This window comes from Peromyscus californicus, unplaced genomic scaffold, assembly GCF_007827085.1.
Source record: "Peromyscus californicus insignis strain IS unplaced genomic scaffold, ASM782708v3 Scaffold_15__1_contigs__length_86483966, whole genome shotgun sequence".
NCBI lineage: Eukaryota > Metazoa > Chordata > Mammalia > Rodentia > Cricetidae > Peromyscus > Peromyscus californicus.
The window spans coordinates 26,395,251-26,407,443 of NW_026294447.1; the positions used below are offsets into that span (position 1 = coordinate 26,395,251).

The 12,193-nt window shown below is 39.1% G+C and overlaps 1 protein-coding gene across 1 annotated transcript in view; it reads right to left on the minus strand.

Moving 5' to 3' along the window:
• Nucleotides 1–12,193, minus strand: part of Slc25a21 (solute carrier family 25 member 21) — a 480,447-nt gene that overhangs the window by 375,151 nt on the left and 93,103 nt on the right. The window lies entirely within an intron of this gene.

Here is a 12,193-nt window from a genome sequence, read left to right on the forward strand (position 1 = left end):
CAAATTAATTATGAGATCAATTTAAACTGGAATATTTAGAAACTGAACTACCAAAAGTACAGATTATTATATCTGGAGGATTTTCACCATTTCCTTTTTTCCCTGATTGTCTTTTCATAATTCAGCCAAATATTAACTAGGTCAAAAAAATGTGTGAAACTCTCCCAGTTAAATCAACAGGCATTCAACAAGATTAAGATAAAATACAGGAATTCTTTAAAAATAAGTTTATAGCCTTGACTCTTTCCGCTTAATATTTATGTATAACTGAAAGTTAGCCAATCTTATTCTCACTCTTTCTCTACCGATGAACTATATATACAGTGTTGCTACTGTGTATGTTACGGTGTATGTGTGATGTGTATGTGTGAATACACTCATGTGTGTACACATATGTGCAGATGTACGTACATGTGTGTGTGTGTTTGTGTGGAGTCCAGATGTTAATACCCAATCTCTTCCTCTATCATACACCAGCCTATGTTTTGAGACAGCCTTCTTCAGTGAACCTAGAGCTCACCCATTTGGCTAGATGTAGGGATACACTTGTTTCTGCCTCCCCAGTGCTGGCTTTTTATGTAGATGCATGAGATCCAAACTCAAGTCCTCATACTTGCACGAGTACTATACCAACCCAACTATCTCCTCCGTCCTCACTGTTGACACTTTTATACTAACACATGGTTTTCATTCAAGTAAAAGTTTGATTTGGCAAAATATTTTATTTCTGGATTTTCAGCTCTATCTTGTGAGTCAATGCTTCCTTTTGGCATTCTGGATAAGTCTTTCAATTCAGGAATATCTGCATATTTAGATAATAGTAAATTAATACCTAGAACCCCAATGTCCAGCCTGGTTACATAGATGAACCTTTAGCCCAAACCTCACAGTGCCCAGAATGGTTTGCAATTTTACCATTGGTATATGAACACCCTGTGTGTATATACTCACACAGAACTGATCACATCCACACAACTGTCAAGTTACGATATGTTCATGAAGTCCAATAGTCAACAGTTTACCAGACTAAAGGTCAGTAAGTCTCAGTCTATTCATCTAGGATTTTCAAAATTCCATTAACTTGAAAATGAATGAAGCACATTAATAGCAAATTATTCTCTACACTTACTAAAATGTGCATACAATTCAATCAATTCTACTGAAATCAATTCAAAAAGTACTTATTAGTGATGAAAATATTGTCCATACTACCTCAATGTGTGTATTTACCAAAAGAGTGTCTTTACTTTTTTGGTAGACTTTTGGCTGTTAAAAATTCAACTCATTTGCAACTGTGGATAAAACCATTAGAGCAAGATATCTCCAGTGGAAATCTTTGTTTTGACACCACTTGTAGTGATATGAAACAATAAGAGCATTCTCATCTTTCTTTCTGGGTCTTGACCTGACAGATAAGGCAATCAACTATGTTATAAATGTTAGTTTTCCTCCACAGTTTTAACGTAGTTGGATGTGAGATGGAGAGGTTGCAGCAGATGGTAACTAAGGCCTCCTCCAGTTTTAGGGTACATGAATTTTGTTCCACTTGGTCCAATGTAGAAAGATATTGCTTTTATGCTTTGTTACAATATCTAAAACTGTACATTGATTTTTCTCCCCTTCTGTGTCAGGACTGGAGGATTTAGAAGGGGTTGGAACCTGTGATGAAACTCTGCTGAAGAGGATAGCAGGTCTAGGATGACAGGCATTTCCCATTCTGAGGAATTGTACAAACTTGCACTGGTCAGGTCAGCTGGACATGATGACACATGTCTTAACCCCAGCACTAGGGAAGCAGAGGCAGGCAGATTTCAGTAAATTCAAAGACAGCCTGGTGTACACATAGTGACTTCTAGGACAACTAAGAATACACAGTGAGATCCTATTTCAAAAACAAAAACAAAAATTAAAACAAAGCAAGCCCTGCATCAGTATTGGTCTACTGATACTGATTAAAAAGTCTTGCCTGTCTATAAAGTCTTGGGTTGGGTGAACATGAACGCTAGTTAAACTGGTTAGCTCCATTTCATTTCCTCAAGTTTCATCCCCTGAGAAAGATTATCTCTATATATAACCATCTATGAGCTCTCCAAGTAGGAGTACATTGATTTCTGGCTGTTATTTTAACTTGAATGCATCCACATTGAATGCATCTCATACTTACCATAATTATTTGAGCATATTTTCATATTTTAAACTGTGAGCTCCTTCAGAATGAGGTTCATAATTTATGTTTGCATATAACAGCCTACCACATCGAAGATATTTAAGAATGGTCAACATTTAGTGTTTGTGATCTGGTAAAAGGCTAAAAATAAGTATCATGGAGCTGGAGAAATGGCTCAGTGGTTAAGCCACTGACTGCCCTTTCAGAGGACCTGGGTTCAGTTTCCATCACCCTTATGGCAACTCACAACCATTTGACTACAGTTCCAGGAAATTCAACACTTTTCTCGCCTCCATGATAACAGGCATACATGTAGTACACAGACACAAAGACATAAAAAACAAGGTATCATATTTTCACCCTTATACAAACCTTACAAGTACATATTATAAATACCAGCTTACACATGAAGAAACCATCATGGCTGAAGTAACTTATCAAATGTAGTATTCAACTATGCAGTGGGAGAGGAAGAGTGTGAATTTAAAGCAGCTCTAGAGTCTGCATTACTGACTATTATGTTTATTATATTATTTGTTTGCTTTCCCCTTTGTTTGACTGGTTTATTAGTTTTTATTATTATGTGTATTAGTATTAGTTATGGTGTGATAATATTCCCTTTCTGTTATTACATCAGATCACTTCTCCTTCTCTCTGAGGACAAAGTTTCCAAACAGATGCTTTAGATCAAACAGTGAGTTATACGAAATAGAAATGGGTTTTTAAAATACAGCTTTAATTCCATTTGGTGGGGGGGGGGTAGATGAAACAACAATATGGAAAACACAGAGAGTATATTTTTTGTTATTTACCAACCAAGAAAAATATTCAGAAAGGCACATGTTAGGCATCATTTTTTTTTTATAACAGATCTGTATAGATATGACAAACAGGTTCTCTGTGGAAATCATCTGCTCTCTGTGATGGCATCTTTCAAATGTTGCCACCCGATGGTGTAGTCATTAGCTACTCTAGGATGGCCAGGTAAACACACTGGAGGAATGGGGCACAGTACAAACTAGAGGTGTGTCAAGCAGCAGCTAAAGACTCCAGAGGAGTAAATAGCAAGTTCCACTCCAGGAAGATCTGAACAGCCGTCTCAAGTTCAAGGGCTGCTAATGAGATTCTGCAGTGAGCAAACAAGATTAGAATACATTGTGCCAGAGAAATAATTTGGCTAAAAGAGATATTTTACTTCTCTCTTTTTATGCAATGGGCTGTATATTCATATTCTCCCAAAATTCGTATGTTAGAATCATAACTAATGTCAAGAGGGAAGTGGTGGGAGCTGAATTAGGTCCCAAGAATAGAGTCTTCATGATTAGGACACCCCAGAGAGCACTGAAGTTTTCTTTCTGGAAAATAGCCTCCACCAAAACAAAACCATGCTGGCCCCTGACATCAGACTTCCATTCTCTAGAACTCTAAGAACTGCATTTCTCCTAAACATTGCAGCATATGGCATTTTGTTACAGCATCTTGAACTGACCAAGCTATTTCCTAAGAACAATTATAATAATGAAGCAGAGCAGGGTAGAAACTATGCTGAGCAGAGATAGTAACTAAAATACTTACGTAGCCATTGGTTGCCAAATACTTCAATATTTCAACAAGAAGTCAGAAACTTGATCTAATGTGAAATTTTCCTGTTTTCAAAATACTGCATTTGACTTCTTCAACAAGCATCATGAAAATAAAGCCTAAATATGCCAAATGAAACATAACTCAAGGTCAGATTTGGCTCGTAGGCCCCATCAGCAACCTTGGAATAGAGACTGTGAGCTCTCCAGCACTGGAAAATGGGAAAAGCCATAAATGAGATATCTGTGTTACATCTCCACCTGCAAAGCAGAAATCAGGGCAGAACGGTGTTGTCTGGACATGACAATACTCCTGTAATCATGAACTCACAGAATCTGTGGTTGCCTACACAAGGTCAACTCAGTCAGCATTCTCGAATAGAGCAGGGAGAGTCTCGCAAGTACCCATCCCTAGCTGAAGAGTTGCTGATAACTGATTGCTGCTGATGGGGTGGGAAGGGAGACTGGAGGAAGGGAGAGAGAGAGAGAGAGTTTTCTTGAGAGTGTGGCTCCTGGTAGGTTCTACCATGTTCCAGTGGATGGCTGTACATCTATACATGCATATATGGGCAGTACAATTTGAACTCAGTGAGTTATTAGGAAAAAATAGGACATAAAGTTGGGAGGGAAATGGAGTATCTGGGAGGAGTAAAGGGAAGTGGGGGGTGAATGTGATGATCAAAATACATTGTCTGCATTTATGAGCTTCTCGAAAAGTTAATAAAATATTATACTAAAAATTGGATGCAACTACATGAGCAAGCGTGTTTAGTTGTAGTCAGAAACAAAAACAGAGTGTAGAATTTAGGAAGCTAGACAAGGTAGAGAGAAGTAAATTTATCTTACAGGTAGACACAAAAGAGAGAACCCCAATGCCAGAAATTTCAATGGGTTATGACCGTGGAACAAGAAACCCAAACCACACAGAGGTGTCTAAGCCAGGAGACCATTTTTTCCTAATAGAGTTCTCCTTGGGACTTCTTCATATAAACTGAAGCTGGTAGTAGGAGATAGCCATCCTTACAACCACAGTTCCCACAAGGAAGTTAATGGAGGCAGTTAGGAAACTCTCCCTGTAAGTGTACTCGGAGTCATGCTAGGGCAGGGGCAGTCTAGCTGAGATTCAGGGAGAGTCTAGGTTAAGGATCCCTGAACTTTCCATTCTAAATAGGAAGCACACTTCGGAGACTAGGAGGTTAAGCCCTCATATATTTCAGAGTCTGTCTCGTCTGCCAAGGCTCAAGCATTCCAGGAATAAAGCACACTTTGCTAGGATACCCACTGGTCCCAAGGAACAACATTCAGGCTGATTCCTCAAATGTCAGTTTGCACAATCTGGTCTCTTTCTTGTGGACCACCCAGTCTCCTTATAATGACTCTACATTGTCTCATTTATTTTCTTCATGGCAGCAGAGGCCCCAATTTCCTTAGCTAAATTTCATTCTCTCCCTCATGCATCTGTTGATTTATTTGTAATTCCCTAGTTCTGTATTAGTCGGCCCAGGATGATTTCTTTTCTCCTCTGTAATCAAGTGAGAAAATAAGGTAGAATTGATAAACTCTGACTTTTCAACCCTATTTGGAAAAAAACAAAAGAAAAAAAATAAAATGATAGGGAGAGGGAATCAAGTTCAAAGAGATTGGAAAGGAAACAAAGAAAGATATGCCCCGTGTAGGTAGCTCATTTCTGTCCTTTCACTGAGTGTTGTGAAAGAAACGGACAAGAAAACAATCTTAATGAATTTACCCTATCATTTGGTACAGCTCATGTTATTGCATTATTGTAATGAAAAACACATCAGAATATGTCTAGACACATGACATACTCCTGGTAGAGAGCTCCCTGCACTTCAAAAAAAATTGTGGTTCAATTTCCTTCTGGGAAATGCTCCAATGGCAACATTTTAGGTTCTTGAAAGGCTCTTAGGAATGACTGCCTAAGGGGAGGCCACCTCCAAAAGTAGACTTAACGCACCAGGGAACTGTAAGGGCTGGCAAAGATTTCCATGGGAAAATGGTCAAAGCAACAGGTCTCCCTGTAGTCACCCCACATAGTCTAATGCACTGACATACGTTCTGCTATGTGCAGAGTAGCTGTAACTGTCTAAATAAAACACTGAACGGGACCTGTAAACAGAGCAGAAGTAAGAAAATACTTTGTTTTGGTGATTCTTTTATTTTTTTTTTTAACCTACATATGGATTAAACAAATCCAATTGGTATAACTTCCACCAATGTGTTGATTTAAACCAAACCTGTAGCCATCGGAATCAGGAAAGGAAAGCAGACCACATCCCACAATGCTTTACCTATTATAGGGCAAATGATGCTGCGACTGTGTTCTCAGAGAAGCATAAAGGGAATGACAAGTCTTCCTAACCCATAGCCATTGTGCTCAGATTGTCATTCTGGCTCTGCCATTCAGACTTCAATTCTTAAATGACCAAAGCTGGCAAACTGCAACATCCAGCCATTTGCAAAACAAAGACAGAAACACAAGACAAAATGACCCTCTCTTCAACCCAACTCCTAGAATATCCTGAGATTTTATCAATGGAGAGGCAGGAAGAGTTGAAGACTGGAGAGGTACTCGAATGCTTGCTATGTGTATACAATAGGTCAATGAGTAAATTTTTGAGTGCATAACCAGTAACATAACTAGATGATTAGCCTGCTAGAGAGAACTGAAGACGAACACTAAGGATATCATTTAAGAAGCCAACAATCAAGATTTGAAAGAGGAAGGACCCTCAGGAAACAATTAGGAAGCATGACATTAAATGCAAAATGTTGAAGTTGCAGATGAACTGCGGGAGTCTAGTCAAAGGACTAGAGTAATAGCTTCCTTAGCAGAGAGAGAATGTCAGTTGTCTTTCCTCCGAAAGTAAACACAGAGAAAGACATGATGGAATGAGGAAGCATTAGAGTCAAGGCACTGACTAGGGATTGTACTGTAAAGAGAGGGCAAGGAATAGCCAATTACTATAGGCTTCTGGAGCTTTCGGGTTGACTGGAACCTGTTGGGAAGGGGCAGCCAGCTGAATCCAGTTAGAAGGACCCAAATTCTAAACTTTTAAGAGCACAACTGGTAGAAATAAAAATCTCTTTTCAGAGAATTTAGGCTTTGATGTAAAAGCTAACACAAAAGTAGCAGCTTAAGTGTTGCAACACTCAAAACACACACACACACACACACACACACACACACACACACACAAACACACACACACACACACACACACACACACACACACACACACACACACACACACTCACCACCACCACCACATAATCATCAGATGCGAAGACTACAATGAAAACCAAAGACTTTACCTGAAACTACAGCTACTTGTGTTGCTGAAATGTCAACATGACTGAATCGAGAAACTTCTAAAAAAGTAGCAAAGCCTTCCATCTTGGTGTGTCTGTGAGGGTATTTAGAGGAAATTGATGAGTCTCTGCCTAGGAAAATCTGCCTTCTAGGCGGGCAGGCACCATCTCATTGGCTAGAGATGTGGACAGAACAAAAGAATCAGGAAAAGATCACATTACCACCTCCTGCTTCCTTCCCACTTTCTCTTTCCTTGAGTCTTGACTTCTCTTAGACTTTAAAACTTCAGGCTTTCTAGAACTTTGATTCCAAGACTTGCACCAGAGGTACCTTAGATTTAGCAGTTTTGAATCTTGACGTAAAAATTACACCATCAGTTTTGCTGTATCTGAGGTTTTCAGAGTCAGACTGAGCTGGGCATCCTGGGATCCCCAGCTGCAGACAACCAGTCATGAGACTTCTCAGTCCCCATACAGAGGTTCGATAACTCTTCTTCCTAATTTTTTTATGTGTGTGCTTTGCTTGCATGTATGTCTGTGAACCACATGCATGCAGTGCCCACAGGGGCCAGAAAAGGCCTTTCCCAGGCAGTTGTGAGCCACCATGTAGGTGCTGAGAACCAAACCTAGGTCCTCTGCAAGACCACATAATGTCCTTAACCCCCAAGCCCTCTCCCAAGCTCCCAATTCCTCTAATAAATCCTATGTCTACAATGGATAAATTTCCTATTGGCTCTGACACTCAGAGAATTTCAAATAAGACAGTCACCTGTTCCAATTCTGGACTTTGTTCAATGCTGCCTTCTCTCTGAATCCTTTCCAGCCAGTAAGTGGTGAAATTCCAAACATACCAAACTTATTACTGTTTGTTTACAAACACACACACACACACACACACACACACACACACACACACACACACACACACACACACATCAGATCGTGTTCCTTCAGGATTAAAAGTAACTCTGCTACAATTGCTAACACCATGACCAACTGTCTTAGGGTTACTGTGTTGTGATGAAACACCATGACCAAAAACAAGTTTGGGAGGAAAGGGTATGCTTCGCTTACACTTCCACATTGTAGTCCATCAGTGAAGGAACTCAGGAAAGGAACTCAAGCCCAAAGCAGAAGCTGCTGCAGAAGTCACGGAGGAGTGCTGCTTACTGGCTTGCTCCCCATGGCTTGCAAAGCCTGCCTTCTTATAGAACCCAGGACCAATAGTCCATGGGTGGTACCACCCACAATAGACTGGACCCTCCCTCATCAATCACTAAGAAAATGTCCTATAATCTTGCTTATAGCCAGATCTTATGGAGGCATTTTCTCAACTGGGGGTTCCTCCTCTCTGATGACTTTACTTGTATCAAGTTAACATAAAACTAGCCAGCACACAAACATCCAACTCAGTGAATTAAACCACATGTGTTTCCTGGTCTTTATATTTTACCAATCATCCTATCCCTTAGCCATCTCATTTCCAAGTTTATAAAGAAATCTCTTTTTACAAATAATTAATAGATATTTATATAATGTCCACCAGACTAAGCAAGGATACATAAAGATACAACATACAAATTCCCAAAGAGCACAGTCCATCAGAGAGTGGGACCTGATTTTACTCTTTTATTCATTTGATATACATATATTGTGTCTATTATATATCACCCACTGTTCTAGGTCCTCCAGACATAGAAGATACAGAACACTGTACCTGTTCTCAAGGAATTTGTCACCTCACCTACTTTGAAAGCACAGGAAAGCAAAATCAACCATATACCATATACACATATGGACCAGCTAGAACCAGAGAATAATCTATTGTCTTTTGGAAGAGGGATTTGTTCAAAGAACACTTAATGAAAGAGATGATGCCTGAACTCATATTTGAGAGCCAGAGAAAGATTTATGAAGCACAAAACGTCAAGAACACTGATATATTTATTCCACTCTGGGAAAACGTGGTAGCCTAGGTCATCAAGAAGACCCTCCACACTTGAAACATCATTGGGTAAAGCATAAGAAAATGTTCTTAAACCTATTGGAACACTGACAGCAGTGTGGAATAACAACCATGCACAACTAACTGCAGCAGAACTCAGAGAAGAAAACTGAGATCTGGAGATACGGTTGCTGTGGAACCGATGTCATGTAGGTAACTTGAGTGGAAAAAAGTAGACTTTTTACAGCAGGGGAAACAGAAATCAAAGCTCAGGTCCAACAAGGTGGAAACAGAAATAGAAGAGCTCCCCTATAACAAACTCTTTCTTCAAAAGATCACACAATGAGTTCGCTCCATCACATTCCCAGTCCCACGGTGAGTCTGTGGAAAGTTGTCTACTGATGGAAGGATTCGAGATAAAAGTCCCAGAGGAGCCATGACTATCAAGTGGGCCTTGAGCAAACCTTCAGAGAAGATGTACGTCACTGAGAAAAAAAGAACTGAACAGATACGCTTTAGAGTTGAAAAACAAAACTAACTGAAAAATGATTTTTGCAATAATTCTGGTAACACATATGTCAGACAATCAACACTATTGAAAAATAAATCAGATTGAATGGATGTCTCTAAGAAGGATATTCATAAGATCATAAAGTGTTATGATCTAGAGAGGAGGGGCTAATGACATATTGGGGAAATAATATAACCTAGATGATTGATCAAAACTACTATAACCACCTTCAGATATGATGTGCTAAGAAAGATACAACGAAAGAATCTTCATATGAAGGACAAATCTAACACCAGCCTCTCAGGAATTTTCCATTTAAAAGGCAAGGGGCCAGGAGCTATTAGTTTTCAAAATGTAAGTGTCATAAAAGATAAATAGCAAGGCTGGACAGTGTTCCAGACTTGAAGAGGTTTAAAATGCATGAAATACCTGGTAGCTTATTTAAGCACATAGAACTGGAGGGAAATAAAATGTGATCGAGGGCATGATGTAGTTGACTGGAAAAAATACCATATGATAGTGTATGTCAGTAGGTGAATGAAAATCTTCTAGGAACATGTTTAAAATATTTAATTTTACCATGTAAAAATGTGTAACTATATTATATTTTTTCATACTTTCAGAAGTAAACATTTGAAGTCATGAATAAAGGATATATATTATATGCAACAAATGATTCATTTAAAGGTTACATGTATATATTCATATCCATATATATATAATTATGCAATTATACATATAGAAAAAGAACAAATTGATAAAACAAATGGAAAAAAGTATTGGTAAAGGTTGATCTGGTAAAAAGGTTCAGAAATATTCATTGTATTGTTTATATTTTAAGATCAACTTGTACATTTTAAATGCTTCAAAATATTTCTAAATTAAAGAAATTTTTGAAGACTCTTGATGGATGCATTCAACAGCAATCTAGATATAGATGAAGGCAAAATCAGTATATTAAAAAACGAGACAGAAGAAATTACTCAAAATCCAAAATCCAAAAAAAAAAATGAGGAAATTGCAATATGAAAGAGAGACTGGAGTACAAGGGCTGAGGAGTGAGGGCTAATATATGTTTAACTAAGCTTCCAGTAAAAGAGGAAAAATAATGGGTCAGGACCAGGAACAAAATCTGAAGAACTAATTGACAACATTTTAGAACTAATGTGATGAAAGACACTGATTACAAATTCATGAACCACAGTGGAACTTCAAATAAAGTAGGTAAACAAGATCAACTTTTCATCTACATTATGATAAAAGTACATTATACCAAAAAGAGAGAAGGCAGGTGGAGGAAAAGAGGACAAATTACTTCTTAAACACCATAGATTTGACAGAAAGAAGCTGGCAACTAACAATTCTACCGCATCACCCCACAAAAAAAAAAAAAAAACCTTATTATAAAAATGTTCTTGGAAAAATATAGAGATGTTCCCAGCATCAGACACTTGAGTAAGGAATTCTGGAGCAGAAGCAAAGTGATCCCAGATGGACAGAGTGAGATGCAGGAAGAAACAAGAAGCAACGCTAGCACCATGTAAACGAGAAGAGCGTGAGGAAAAGCAGGGAGGCAGGGAGGCGTGTGAGCCTTTCAGACCACCAGTCTCTCAACTTGAACAAACATAAAACCTATCAGTAAAAAAATAATACATAAATAAATAAAGCTATGTATGTGTCTTGAGTGTACGTAGACTTACTTTTTGTGAATATATTATACATTTTATAACACATGCACATAAGATAAAAATTTCCTCCAAGATGCTATTAAAAACAAAATATAGCCGGGCAGTGGTGGCGCACGCCTTTAATCCCAGCACTCGGGAGGCAGAGCCAGGCGGATCTCTGTGAGTTCGAGGCCAGCCTGGGCTACCAAGTGAGTTCGAGGAAAGGCGCAAAGCTACACAGAGAAACCCTGTCTCGAAAAACCAAAAAAATATATATATAATTTGAACATCTGATACTTCTCTCCATATTCTGATTGTATTGTAACAATGAGTGTTGGCGAACACTGACTGGCCACCCCAATCTGACGTGTCACTCATACTTGTAGAAAAGTTAGAACGTGGTGACGGCACTCCTTTGTTTCTGGGACAACTGTGACTGATTTCATGCCACAGCAGAGATGAGCAACTGTGGCAGAGATGGGACGGTGGTACTGTGTACAGCGTCTACTCGCTGGTCCTTTACAGAGAAAGTTGGTCAGTCCTTGGACTTGAACACAGATTGAGCACAGGAGAGTAAAGAGCTCCTATGTCACCACATTGGTATACGGATATGCAAAGAGTGGGTGCTTTGGAAAGAATTTAGGCAGGGAAGATGTTACTCATGCAGTGAGAGGGGTAAAGAGAACAGAGAGAAAACCGTGGAGATGCAAATTAAGAGCCCCCTCCCTCTGTGTGTGTGTGTGTGAGAGAGAGAGAGAGAGAGAGAGAGAGAGAGAGAGAGAGAGAGAGAGAGAGAGAGAGAGAGAGAGAGAGAGAGAGAGAAAAGTGTTTTTCCTGGGCAGTGGTGGCGCAAGCCTTTAATCCCAGCACTCAGGAGGCAGAGGTAGATCTCTGAGTTTGAGGTCAGCCTGGGCTACAGAGTGAGTTCCAGGACAGGCTCCAAAGCTACACAGAGAAACCCTGTCTCGAAAAAAAACAAAAGAAAGAAAGAAA